Raw genomic sequence first — 10,000 nt, 5'->3', positions numbered from 1 at the left:
AAGGGTGTCCACCGGGGCCCGGGGAGGCTCTCCCCTGCCTGGCTAGGGTTCGGAAGCTGGGACCGGGCCTGGGGCTCGTGCTCCGTCCGGCAGGCCCCGGGGTGTGGGAGCCCCCCGTCCTGCAAGCCAGCCGAGGGTCCGGGCGCTGGGGAAGGGTGTCCACCGGGGCCCGGGGAGCCTCTCCCCGGCCTGGCTAGGGTTCAGAAGCTGGGCCCGGACCCTGGGCTTGTGCTCCGTCACAGTGTCCCATGGTGCGGGAGCCCCCCGTCCTGCAAGCCAGCCGAGGGTCCAGGCGCTGGGGAAGGGTGTCCACCGGGGCCCGGGGAGGCTCTCCCTGGTCTGGCTAGGGCTCGGAAGCTGGGACCGGGCCTGGGGCTCGTGCTCCATTCGGCAGGCCCGGGGTGCGGGAGCCCCCCGTCCTGCAAGCCAGCCGAGGGTCCGGGTGCTGGGGAAGGGTGTCCACCGGGGCCCGAGGAGGCTCTCCCCGGCCTGGCAATGGTTCGGAAGCTGGGACCGGGCCTGGGGCTTGTGCTCCCTCCGGCAGGCCCCGGGGTGCGGGAGCCCCCCGTCCTGCAAGCCAGCCGAGGGTCCGGGCGCTGGGGAAGGGTGTCCACCGGGGCCCGGGGAGGCTCTCCCCAGCCTGGCTAGGGTTCTGAAGCTGGGACCGGGCCTGGGGCTCGTGCTCCGTCCGGCAGGCCCCGGGGTGCGTGAGCCCCCCGTCCTGCAAGCCAGCCGAGGGTCCGGGCGCTGGGGAAGGGTGTTCACCGGGGCCCGGGGAGGCTCTCCCCAGCCAGGCTAGGGATCGGAAGCTGGGCCCGGACCCGGGGCTTGTGCTCCGTCACAGTGTCCCATGGTGCGGGAGCCCCCCGTCCTGCAAGCCAGCCGAGGGTCCAGGTGCTAGAGAAGGGTGTCCACCGGGGCCCGGGGAGGCTCTCCCCGGCCTGGCTAGGGTTCGGAAGCTGGGACCGGGCCTGGGGCTCGTGCTCCGTCCGGCAGGCCCCGGGGTGTGGGAGCCCCCCGTCCTGCAAGCCAGCCGAGGGTCCGGGCGCTGGGGAAGGGTGTCCACCGGGGCCCGGGGAGGCTCTCCCCGGCCGGGCTAGGGTTCGGAAGCTGGGCCCGGACCCGGGGTTTGTGCTCCGTCACAGTGTCCCATGGTGCGGGAGCCCCCCGTCCTGCAAGCCAGCCGAGGGTCCGGGCGCTGGGGAAGGGTGTCCACCGGGGCCCGGGGAGGCTCTCCCCAGCCTGGCTAGGGTTCGGAAGCTGGGCCCGGACCCGGGGCTTGTGCTCCGTCACAGTGTCCCATGGTGCGGGAGCACTCCGTCCTGCAAGCCAGCCGAGGGTCCGGGCGCTGGGGAAGGGTGTTCACCGGGGCCCCGGGGAGGCTCTCCCCGGCCTGGCTAGGGTTTGGAAGCTGGGACCGGGCCTGGGGCTCGTGCTCCATCTGGCAGGCCCCGGGGTGCGGGAGCCCCCCCGTCCTGCAAGCCAGCCGAGGGTCCGGGCGCTGGTAAAGGGTGTCCACCGGGGCCCGGGGAGGCTCTCCCCGGCCTGGCTAGGGTTCGGAAGCTGGGCCCGGACCCAGGGCTTGTGCTCCGTCACAGTGTCCCATGGTGCGGGAGCCCCCCGTCCTGCAAGCCAGCCGAGGGTCCGTGCGCTGGGGAAAGGGTGTCCACCGGAGCCCAGGGAGGCTCTCCCCGGCCTGGCTAGGGTTCTGAAGCTGGGACCGGGCCCGGGGCTCGTGCTCCGTCCGGCAGGCCCCCGGTTGCGGGAGCCCCCCGTCCTGCAAGCCAGCCGAGGGTCCGGGCGCTGGAGACAGGGGTCCACCGGGGCCCGGGGAGGCTCTCCCCGGCCTGGCTGCTTTCAGAAGCAGGGACCGGGCCAGTGAGCAGGGGGGGCTGGCTTTATCTGCTACGCTGGCGGAGCAGAAGTTTTCGCCCACCCCTATACGACCATGTGGTGCGGGAGCACCCGTCCTGCGGCCTGGTGAGGGTCCGGGTGCCCGTGACGGGGTCCATCGGGCCAAGGGAGGCTCCCCAGACCAGGCTGGGATCAGAAGCAGGGACCGGGCCAGTTGGGTGTGTGGCGGCTAAGTCTTTTCCTTGCTTAAGTAGGAGTTTGGCAGCTAGGGCTGGGCGGAATTTTCGCAATGCTACTTCGCGTAATTTTGAAACAAATTGTGGAAAACGAGCGCACAACCTGAGGGACCGTGTGCCCGGGACTGGGGTCCCTCGTGCTTGGGCAGGCTCCCCGACCTCCCCGGCCTGGCTGCGTTGAGAAGCAGGGACCGGCCCCGGGCCTCCTGATTTTTGGTCAGGGCCTGGGATCCCACGTCCTGCGGCCTGCCAAGTGTCCATCTGCCCTGGACAAGAGACCCTGGTGCAGAGCCCCAGAGCCCTACCGCAATGGCTCGGTGTGGGCAGCAGGGAGTCCTTTCAGGTGCCGGCCATCCGGTCGGTCCTTTGCCCTCGGTCATCTGGTCGTGCGCAATGCTTTCCAATGGGGCGACCAGATGGCCGGGCCAGCCTGGAAGTCCCGATGAGGGTCCATTCACCTCCCGGATCCAAGCCAGGGCTCCAGGAGGTCGGGCGCGTCCGCGCCCAGGGTCCCCTCCGTCACCCGGAGCGCGCGGGTTACAAGAAAGGACGGTAGCCTTCCTCCATATTAGTAGGGGCAGGGTATGCCAGAACACCCCTCCGGGGCTGGCAGTTCCTTGCCGGGGACCAGATAGGCTACGCCCGGGCAACATCCTCCCAGGCCTCCGGGGCTTCCCTCCACCGGCCCGCGGCGTGGAAAAGTGCCCAGGGACGGGCTCCACGGGTCCCGGGCAGTCCTCCCCCGGGCGCCTGGGCCCCCGAACCCTGAGAGCTCCGGTGGTCCTCCCTTTGCCTGAGGCCCAGCCGGGGTCCTCGAGCCCACCCCGGGAAGCAGAGTCCCCCCGAGCCCTTGGCGGGTGAGTGGGCAGGCGGGAGCCCTACCGCTATGGCAGACGGGAGTCTACAGGTGCCGGCCATCTGGTCGCTCCTTTCCCCTCGGCCATCTGGTCGCGCACACAGCTTTCCAATGGGGCGACCAGATTGCCGGGCCAGGCCTGGAAGTCCCGATGAGGGTCCATTCGCCTCCCGGATCCCAGCCAGGGCTCCAGGAGGCTGGGGGCGTTCACCCCTTGGGTCTCCTCCGTCACCCGGAGCGCGCGGGTTACAAGAAAGGTGGGTAGCCTTCCTCCGGATTACTAGGGACAGGGTACTCTGGGACCCCTCTCGGTCCTCAGCCGGCAGCTGGATGGGCCCGGATGCCGCCCCAGCCCCGGGTCTGTCCCGGGACCTGCTGCGTGGCAGGGTGCCCGGGACGGGGTCCGGAGGGCCTGGGAAAGCTTCCTCTGCGCCTGCGGTCCTGGGAGCCCTGGCTGGGTCCAGGGGCCGGGCTCCTGGTCGGGGTCTCCGGCCCCGTCCCCCCACTCCGCGGCACTGCCAAAGGCCCGGGACGGGCTTCTGTTGTGGCCGGGGAGCCTCCACTCGCTGGTATGGGTTCAGGAGCTCCGGCCGGGCAGCTGGGGGCCCGGGGAGGGTGGCCTCCCCACCCTGGGCTCCGTCCTGGGTCCTGCCACGTGGCAGGGTGCCCGGGGCGGGGTCCGGAGGGCCCGGGGAGGCTCCCCCTGCGCCTCTGGGCCCGGGAGCTCCAGATGGGTCCAGGGGCCCGGACGGGCCCGGGGCCGGGGTCTACGGCCCCGGGCCCCGTCCCCCGGCCTGCGACACTAACAAAGGCCCGGGACGGGGTTCCGTTGTGGCCGGGGAGCCTCCCCTCGCTGGATCGGGTTCAGGAGCTCCGACCGGGCCCCTGGGGGCCCGGGGAGGGCGGCCTCCCCAACCAGGGCTCCGTCCTGGGTCCTGCCGCGTGGCAGGGTGCCTGGGGCGGGGTCCGGAGGGCCCGGGGAGGCTCCCCCTGTGCCTCTGGGCCGGGGAGCCCCGGCTGGGTCCAGGGGCCCGGTCGTGCCCTGGGTCGGGGTCTCCGGTCCGGGCCCCGTCCCCCGGCCTGCGGCACTGCAAAAGGCCCGGGACGGGGTTCCGTTGTGGCCGGGGAGCCTCCCCTCGCTGGATCGGGTTCAGGAGCTCCGACCGGGCCCCTGGTGGCCACGGGGAGGGCGGCCTCCCCACCCTGGGCTCCTTCCTGGGTCCTGCCGCATGGCAGGGTGCCTGGGGCGGGGTCCGGAGGGCCCGGGGAGGCTCCCCCTGTGCCTCCGGGCCTGGGAGCCCCGGTCGGGCCCCAGGTGGGGGGCTCCGTCCCCGGGCTCCGTCCCCTGGCCTGCGGCAATGCCAAAGGCCCGGGTAGGGGTTCCGTTGTGGCCGGGGAGCCTCCCTTCGCTCATCTGGGTTCAGGAGCTTTGGCCGGGCCCCTGGGGGCCCCGGGGAGGGCTGCCTCCCCACCCCGGGCTCCGTCCTGGGTCCTGCCGCGTTGCAGGATGCCCAGGGCGGGGTCCGGAGGGCCCGGGGAGGCTCCCCCTGCGCCTCCGGGCCCGGGAGCCCCGGCTGGGTCCAGGAGCCCGGCCGGGCCCCGGGTCGTTGTCTCCGGCCCCAGGCCCCGTCCCCCGGCCTGCGGCACCTATAAAGGCCCGGGACGGGGTTCCGTTGTGGCCGGGGAGCCTCCCTTTGCTAGTCTGGGTTCAGGGCTCTCCCCGGCCTGGCTAGGGTTCGGAAGCTGGGCCCGGACCTGGGGCTTGTGCTCCGTCACAGTGTCCCATGGTGCGGGAGCCCCCCGTCCTGCAAGCCAGCCGAGGGTCCAGGTGCTGGGGAAGGGTGTCCACCGGGGCCCGGGGAGGCTCTCCCCGGCCTGACTAGGGTTCGGAAGCTGGGACCGGGCCTGGGGCTCGTGCTCCGTCCTGCAGGCCCCGGGGTGTGGGAGCCCCCCGTCCTGCAAACCAGCCGAGGGTCCGGGCGCTGGGGAAGGGTGTCCACCGGGGCCCGGGGAGGCTCTCCCCGGCCGGGCTAGGGTTCGGAAGCTGGGCCCGGACCCGGGGTTTGTGCTCCGTCACAGTGTCCCATGGTGCGGGCGCCCCCCGTCCTGCAAGCCAGCCGAGGGTCCAGGCGCTGGGGAAGGGTGTCCACCGGGGCCCGGGGCTCGTGCTCCGTCCGGCAGGCCCCCGGTTGCGGGAGCCCCCCGTCCTGCAAGCCAACCGAGGGTCCGGGCGCTGGAGACAGGGGTCCACCGGGGCCCCAGGGAGGCTCTCCCCGGCCTGGCTAGGGTTCGGAAGCTGTGACCGGGCCTGGGGCTCGTGCTCCATCCGGCAGGCCCCGGGGTGCGGGAGCCCCCCGTCCTGCAAGCCATCCGAGGGTCCGGGCGCTGGGAAAGGGTGTCCACCGGGGCCCGGGGAGGCTCTCCCCGGCCTGGCTAGGGTTCGGAAGCTGGGCCCGGACCCAGGGCTTGTGCTCCGTCACAGTGTCCCATGGTGCGGGAGCCCCCCGTCCTGCAAGCCAGCCGAGGGTCCGTGCGCTGGGGAAAGGGTGTCCACCGGAGCCCAGGGAGGCTCTCCCCGGCCTGGCTAGGGTTCTGAAGCTGGGACCGGGCCCGGGGCTCGTGCTTCTTCCGGCAGGCCCCCGGTTGCAGGAGCCCCCCGTCCTGCAAGCCAGCCGAGGGTCCGGGCGCTGGAGACAGGGGTCCACCGGGGCCCGGGGAGGCTCTCCCCGGCCTGGCTGCTTTCAGAAGCAGGGACCGTGCCGGTGAGCAGGGGTGGCTGGCTTTATCTGCTACGCTGGCGGAGCAGAATTTTCCGCCCACCCCTATACGACCATGTGGTGCGGGAGCACCCGTCCTGCGGCCTGGTGAGGGTCCGGGTGCCCGTGACGGGGTCCATCGGGCCAAGGGAGGCTCCCCAGACCTGGCTGGGATCAGAAGCAGGGACCGGGCCAGGTGGGTGTGTGGCAGCTAAGTCTTTTCCTTGCTTAAGTAGGAGTTTGGCAGCTAGGGCTGGGCGGAATTTTCGCAATGCTACTTCGCGGAATTTTGAAACAAATTGTGGAAAACGAGCGCACAACCTGAGGGACCGTGTGCCCGGGACTGGGGTCCCTCGTGCTTGGGCAGGCTCCCCGAACTCCCCGGCCTGGCTGCGTTGAGAAGCAGGGACCGGCCCCGGGCCTCCTGATTTTTGGTCAGGGCCTGGGATCCCACGTCCTGCGGCCTGCCAAGTGTCCATCTGCCCGGGACAAGAGACCCTGGTGCAGAGCCCCGGAGCCCTACCGCTATGGCTCGGTGTGGTCAGCTGGGAGTCCTTTCGGTCCCGGCCATCTGGTTGCACCTTTCCCTCGGCCATCTGGTCGCACGCAATGCTTTCCAATGGGGCGACCAGATAGCCGGGCCAGCCTGGAAGTGCCGATGAGGGCTCATTTGACTGCCGGATCCCAGTCAGGGCTCCAGGAGGTCGGGCGCATCCGCGCCTAGGATCCCCTCCGTCACTCGGAGCGCGAGGGTTACAAGAAAGGTGGGTAGCCTTCCTCTGGATTAGTAGGGGCAGGGTATGCCGGGACACCCCTCCTGGGGATGGCGGCTCTCAGGCGGGGACCAGATAGGCCAAGCCCGGACGACACTTCCCGGGGCGTCCGGTGCTCCCTCCTCCAGCCCGCGGCGAGGCAAAGTGCCCGGGACGGTTCCAAGAAAGGATGGTAGCCTTCCTTCGTATTAGTAGGGGCAGGGTATGCCGGAACACCCCTCTGGGGCCGGCAGTTCCTTGCCGGGGGACCAGATGGGCTACGCCCGGGCAACATCCTCCCAGGCCTCCGGGGCTTCCCTCCACCGGCCTGCAGCGTGGCAAAGTGCCCAGGGACGGGCTCCACGGGTCCCGGGCAGTCCTCCCCCGGGCGCCTGGGCCCCCGTGCCCCGAGAGCCCCGGTGGTTCTCCCCATGCCTGAGGCCCAGCCGGGGTCCCCCGAGCCTACCCCGGGAAGCAGAGTCTCCCCGAGCCCTTGGCGGGTAGGTGGGCAGGTGGGAGCCCTACCGCTAAGCTCGGGCAGACGGGATTCATTTCAGGTGCCGGCCATCCGGTCGCTCCTTTCCCCTAGGCCATTAGTCGCGCGCAATGCTTTCCAATGGGGCGACCAGATGGCCGGGACGGTCTGGAAGTCCCGATGAGGGTCCATTCACCTCCCGGATCCCAGCCAGGGCTCCAGGAGGTTGGGCGCGTCCGCGCCTAGTATCCCCTCCGTCACCCGGAGCTCGCGGGTTACAAGAAAGGACGGTAGCCTTCCTTCGGATTAGTAGGGGCAGGGTATGCCGGAACACCCCTCCGGGGCTGGCAGTTCCTTGCCGGGGACCAGATGGGCTACGCCCGGGCAACATCCTCCCAGGCCTCCGGGGCTCCCTCCACCGGCCCGCGGCGTGGCAAAGGGCCCAGGGACGGGCTCCACGGGTCCCGGGCAGTCCTCCCCCGGGCGCCTGGGCACCCGGGCCCTGAGAGCTCCGGTGGTCCTCCCTTTGCCTGAGGCCCAGCCGGGGTCCTCGAGCCCACCCCGGGAAGCAGAGTCCCCCCGAGCCCTTGGCGGGTGAGTGGGCAGGCGGGAGCCCTACCGCTATGGCAGACGGGAGTCTACAGGTGCCGGCCATCTGGTCGCTCCTTTCCCCTCGGCCATCTGGTCGCGCGCACGGCTTTCCAATGGGGCGACCAGATTGCCGGGCCAGGCCTGGAAGTCCCGATGAGGGTCCATTCGCCTCCCGGATCCCAGCCAGGGCTCCAGGAGGCTGGGTGCGTTCACCCCTTGGGTCTCCTCCGTCACCTGGAGCGCGCGGGTTACAAGAAAGGTGGGTAGCCTTCCTCCGGATTACTAGGGACAGGGTACACTGGGACCCCTCTCGGTCCTCAGCCGGCAGCTGGATGGGCCCGGATGCCGCCCCAGCCCTGGGTCTGTCCCGGGACCTGCTGCGTGGCAGGGTGCCAGGGACGGGGTCCGGAGGGCCTGGGGAGGCTTCCTCTGCGCCTGCGGTCCTGGGAGCCCCGGCTGTGTCCAGGGGCCGGGCTCCTGGTCGGGGTCTCCGGCTCCGTCCCCCCACCCCGCGGCACTGCCAAAGGCCCGGGACGGGCTTCTGTTGTGGCCGGGGAGCCTCCCCTCACTGGTTTGGGTTCAGGAGCTCCGGCCGGGCAGCTGGGGGCCCGGGGAGGGTGGCCTCCCCACCCTGGGCTCCGTCCTGGGTCCTGCCGCGTGGCAGGATGCCCGGGGCGGGGTCCGGAGGGCCCGGGGAGGCTCCCCTGCGCCTCTGGGCCTGGGAGCTCCAGATGGGTCCAGGGGCCAGGTCGGGCCCGGGGCCGGGGTCTACGGCCCCGGGCCCCGTCCCCCGGCCTGCGACACTGCCAAAGGCCCGGGACGGGGTTCCGTTGTGGCCGGGGAGCCTCCCCTCGCTGGATCGGGTTCAGGAGCTCTGACCGGGCCCCTGGGGGCCCCGGGGAGGGCGGCCTCTCAACCCCGGGCTCCGTCCTGGGTCCTGCCGCGTGGCAGTGTGCCCGGGGTGGGGTCCGGAGTGCCCGGGGAGGCTCCCCCTGTGCCTCCGGGCCCGGGAGCCCCGGCTGGGTCCAGGGGCCCGGTCGGGCCACAGGTCGGGGTCTCCGGCCCCGGGCCCCAGGCCCCGTCCCCCGGCCTGCGGCACAGCCAAAGGCCCGGGACGGGGTTCCGTTGTGGCCGGGGAGCCTCCCTTCGCTCGTCTGGGTTCAGGAGCTCCGGCCGGGCCCCTGGGGCCCCCGGTGAGGGTGGCCTCCCCACCCCGGGCTCCGTCCTGGGTCCTGCCGCATGGCAGTATGCCCGGGGCGGGGTCCGGAAGGCTCGGGGAGGCTTCCCCTGCGCCTCCGGGCCTGGGAGCCCTGGCTGGGTCCAGGGGCCCGGTCGGGTGCCGGGTAGGGGTCCCCGGCCCCGGGCCCCTTCCCCCGGCCTACCGCTCTGCCAAGGGCCCGGGACTGGGGTCTGTCGGTCCCGTGCAGGCCTCCCCTGCTTGTCGAGGTTTTCTGCGGGCCCCGGGTCGGATGGCCCGTCGGGTCCCCCATGCAGCCTCCATGGCTGGGGCCCAGCTGGGGGCCCTGGGCCTCCGGCCGCCCATGCCCCGGCACCCGCTCACTCGTTCGTTGGGGCACAGTGCGACCAGATACCTTCCCTTCCGAGCCCGGCCATCTGGTGGTAACTTTCCCCTTCGGCCATCTGGTTGCGCCTGTCCCCTCGGCCATCTGGTTGCGCCTGTCCCCTCGGCCATCTGGTCGCGCACGTCCCATTTGGCAATCTTCCCTTCGGCCATCTGGTCGCGCGCAATGCTTTCCTATGGGACGACCAGATGGCCGGGCTCGCCTGGAAGTCTCGATGAGGGTCCATTTGCCTCCCGGATCCCAGCGAGGGCTCCAGGAGGTCGTGTACATTCGCCCCTTGGGTCCCCTCTGTCACCTCGTGCGCACGGATTACAAGAAAGGGGGGTAATTTTCCTCCAGATTACTAGGGAGAGGGTCAGTCAGACCTCCGAGTGGTTTGGCGATTCTGAATCAGGGGAAGGCAGACCCTGAGCCCGCCAACCGGGGCCCCCAGAGGCCCGGGTACGCTCCTGCCTCTCAGCCCCTTCCCGATGGTCCTTTCTCTCCAAGTTTTCTGGGGCAGACCCCCATGATGTCCGTGGATCCCGAGACAGGGGAAGGCAGCACCCGGGCCCGCCCGAAGTGGGGCCCCCAGGGGCCCGGGTACGCACACCTGCCTCTCAGCCCCCTTCCCGATGGTCCTTTTTCTCCGAGTTTGCTGGGACGCTCACCCCGGGAGCAGGCAGGGATCTGAAGCCGCCATCCCCCCTGCGCAGGGTGGCCTGCAGAGGGGATGTCCCGGCCGTATTCTGATCGATTGGGCACTCTCAGTCCGTTTAGGGATGGACTGCTTGGTCAGCCTCGGCTGTTTCAAGCGATTAGCTTCCTCCCCGCATGGACCGTCCGACTCGAGGGCCTGCCTCCTGGCGGGAGGCCCTTCACCCTACCCAGCAGAGCGAAGGCCGAGCGGCCCCGGCA

The sequence above is a fragment of the Triturus cristatus genome, chromosome 1_1, assembly GCF_964204655.1.
Source record: "Triturus cristatus chromosome 1_1, aTriCri1.1, whole genome shotgun sequence".
In the NCBI taxonomy this organism is placed as follows: domain Eukaryota; kingdom Metazoa; phylum Chordata; class Amphibia; order Caudata; family Salamandridae; genus Triturus; species Triturus cristatus.
This window is presented reverse-complemented; position numbering follows the sequence as displayed.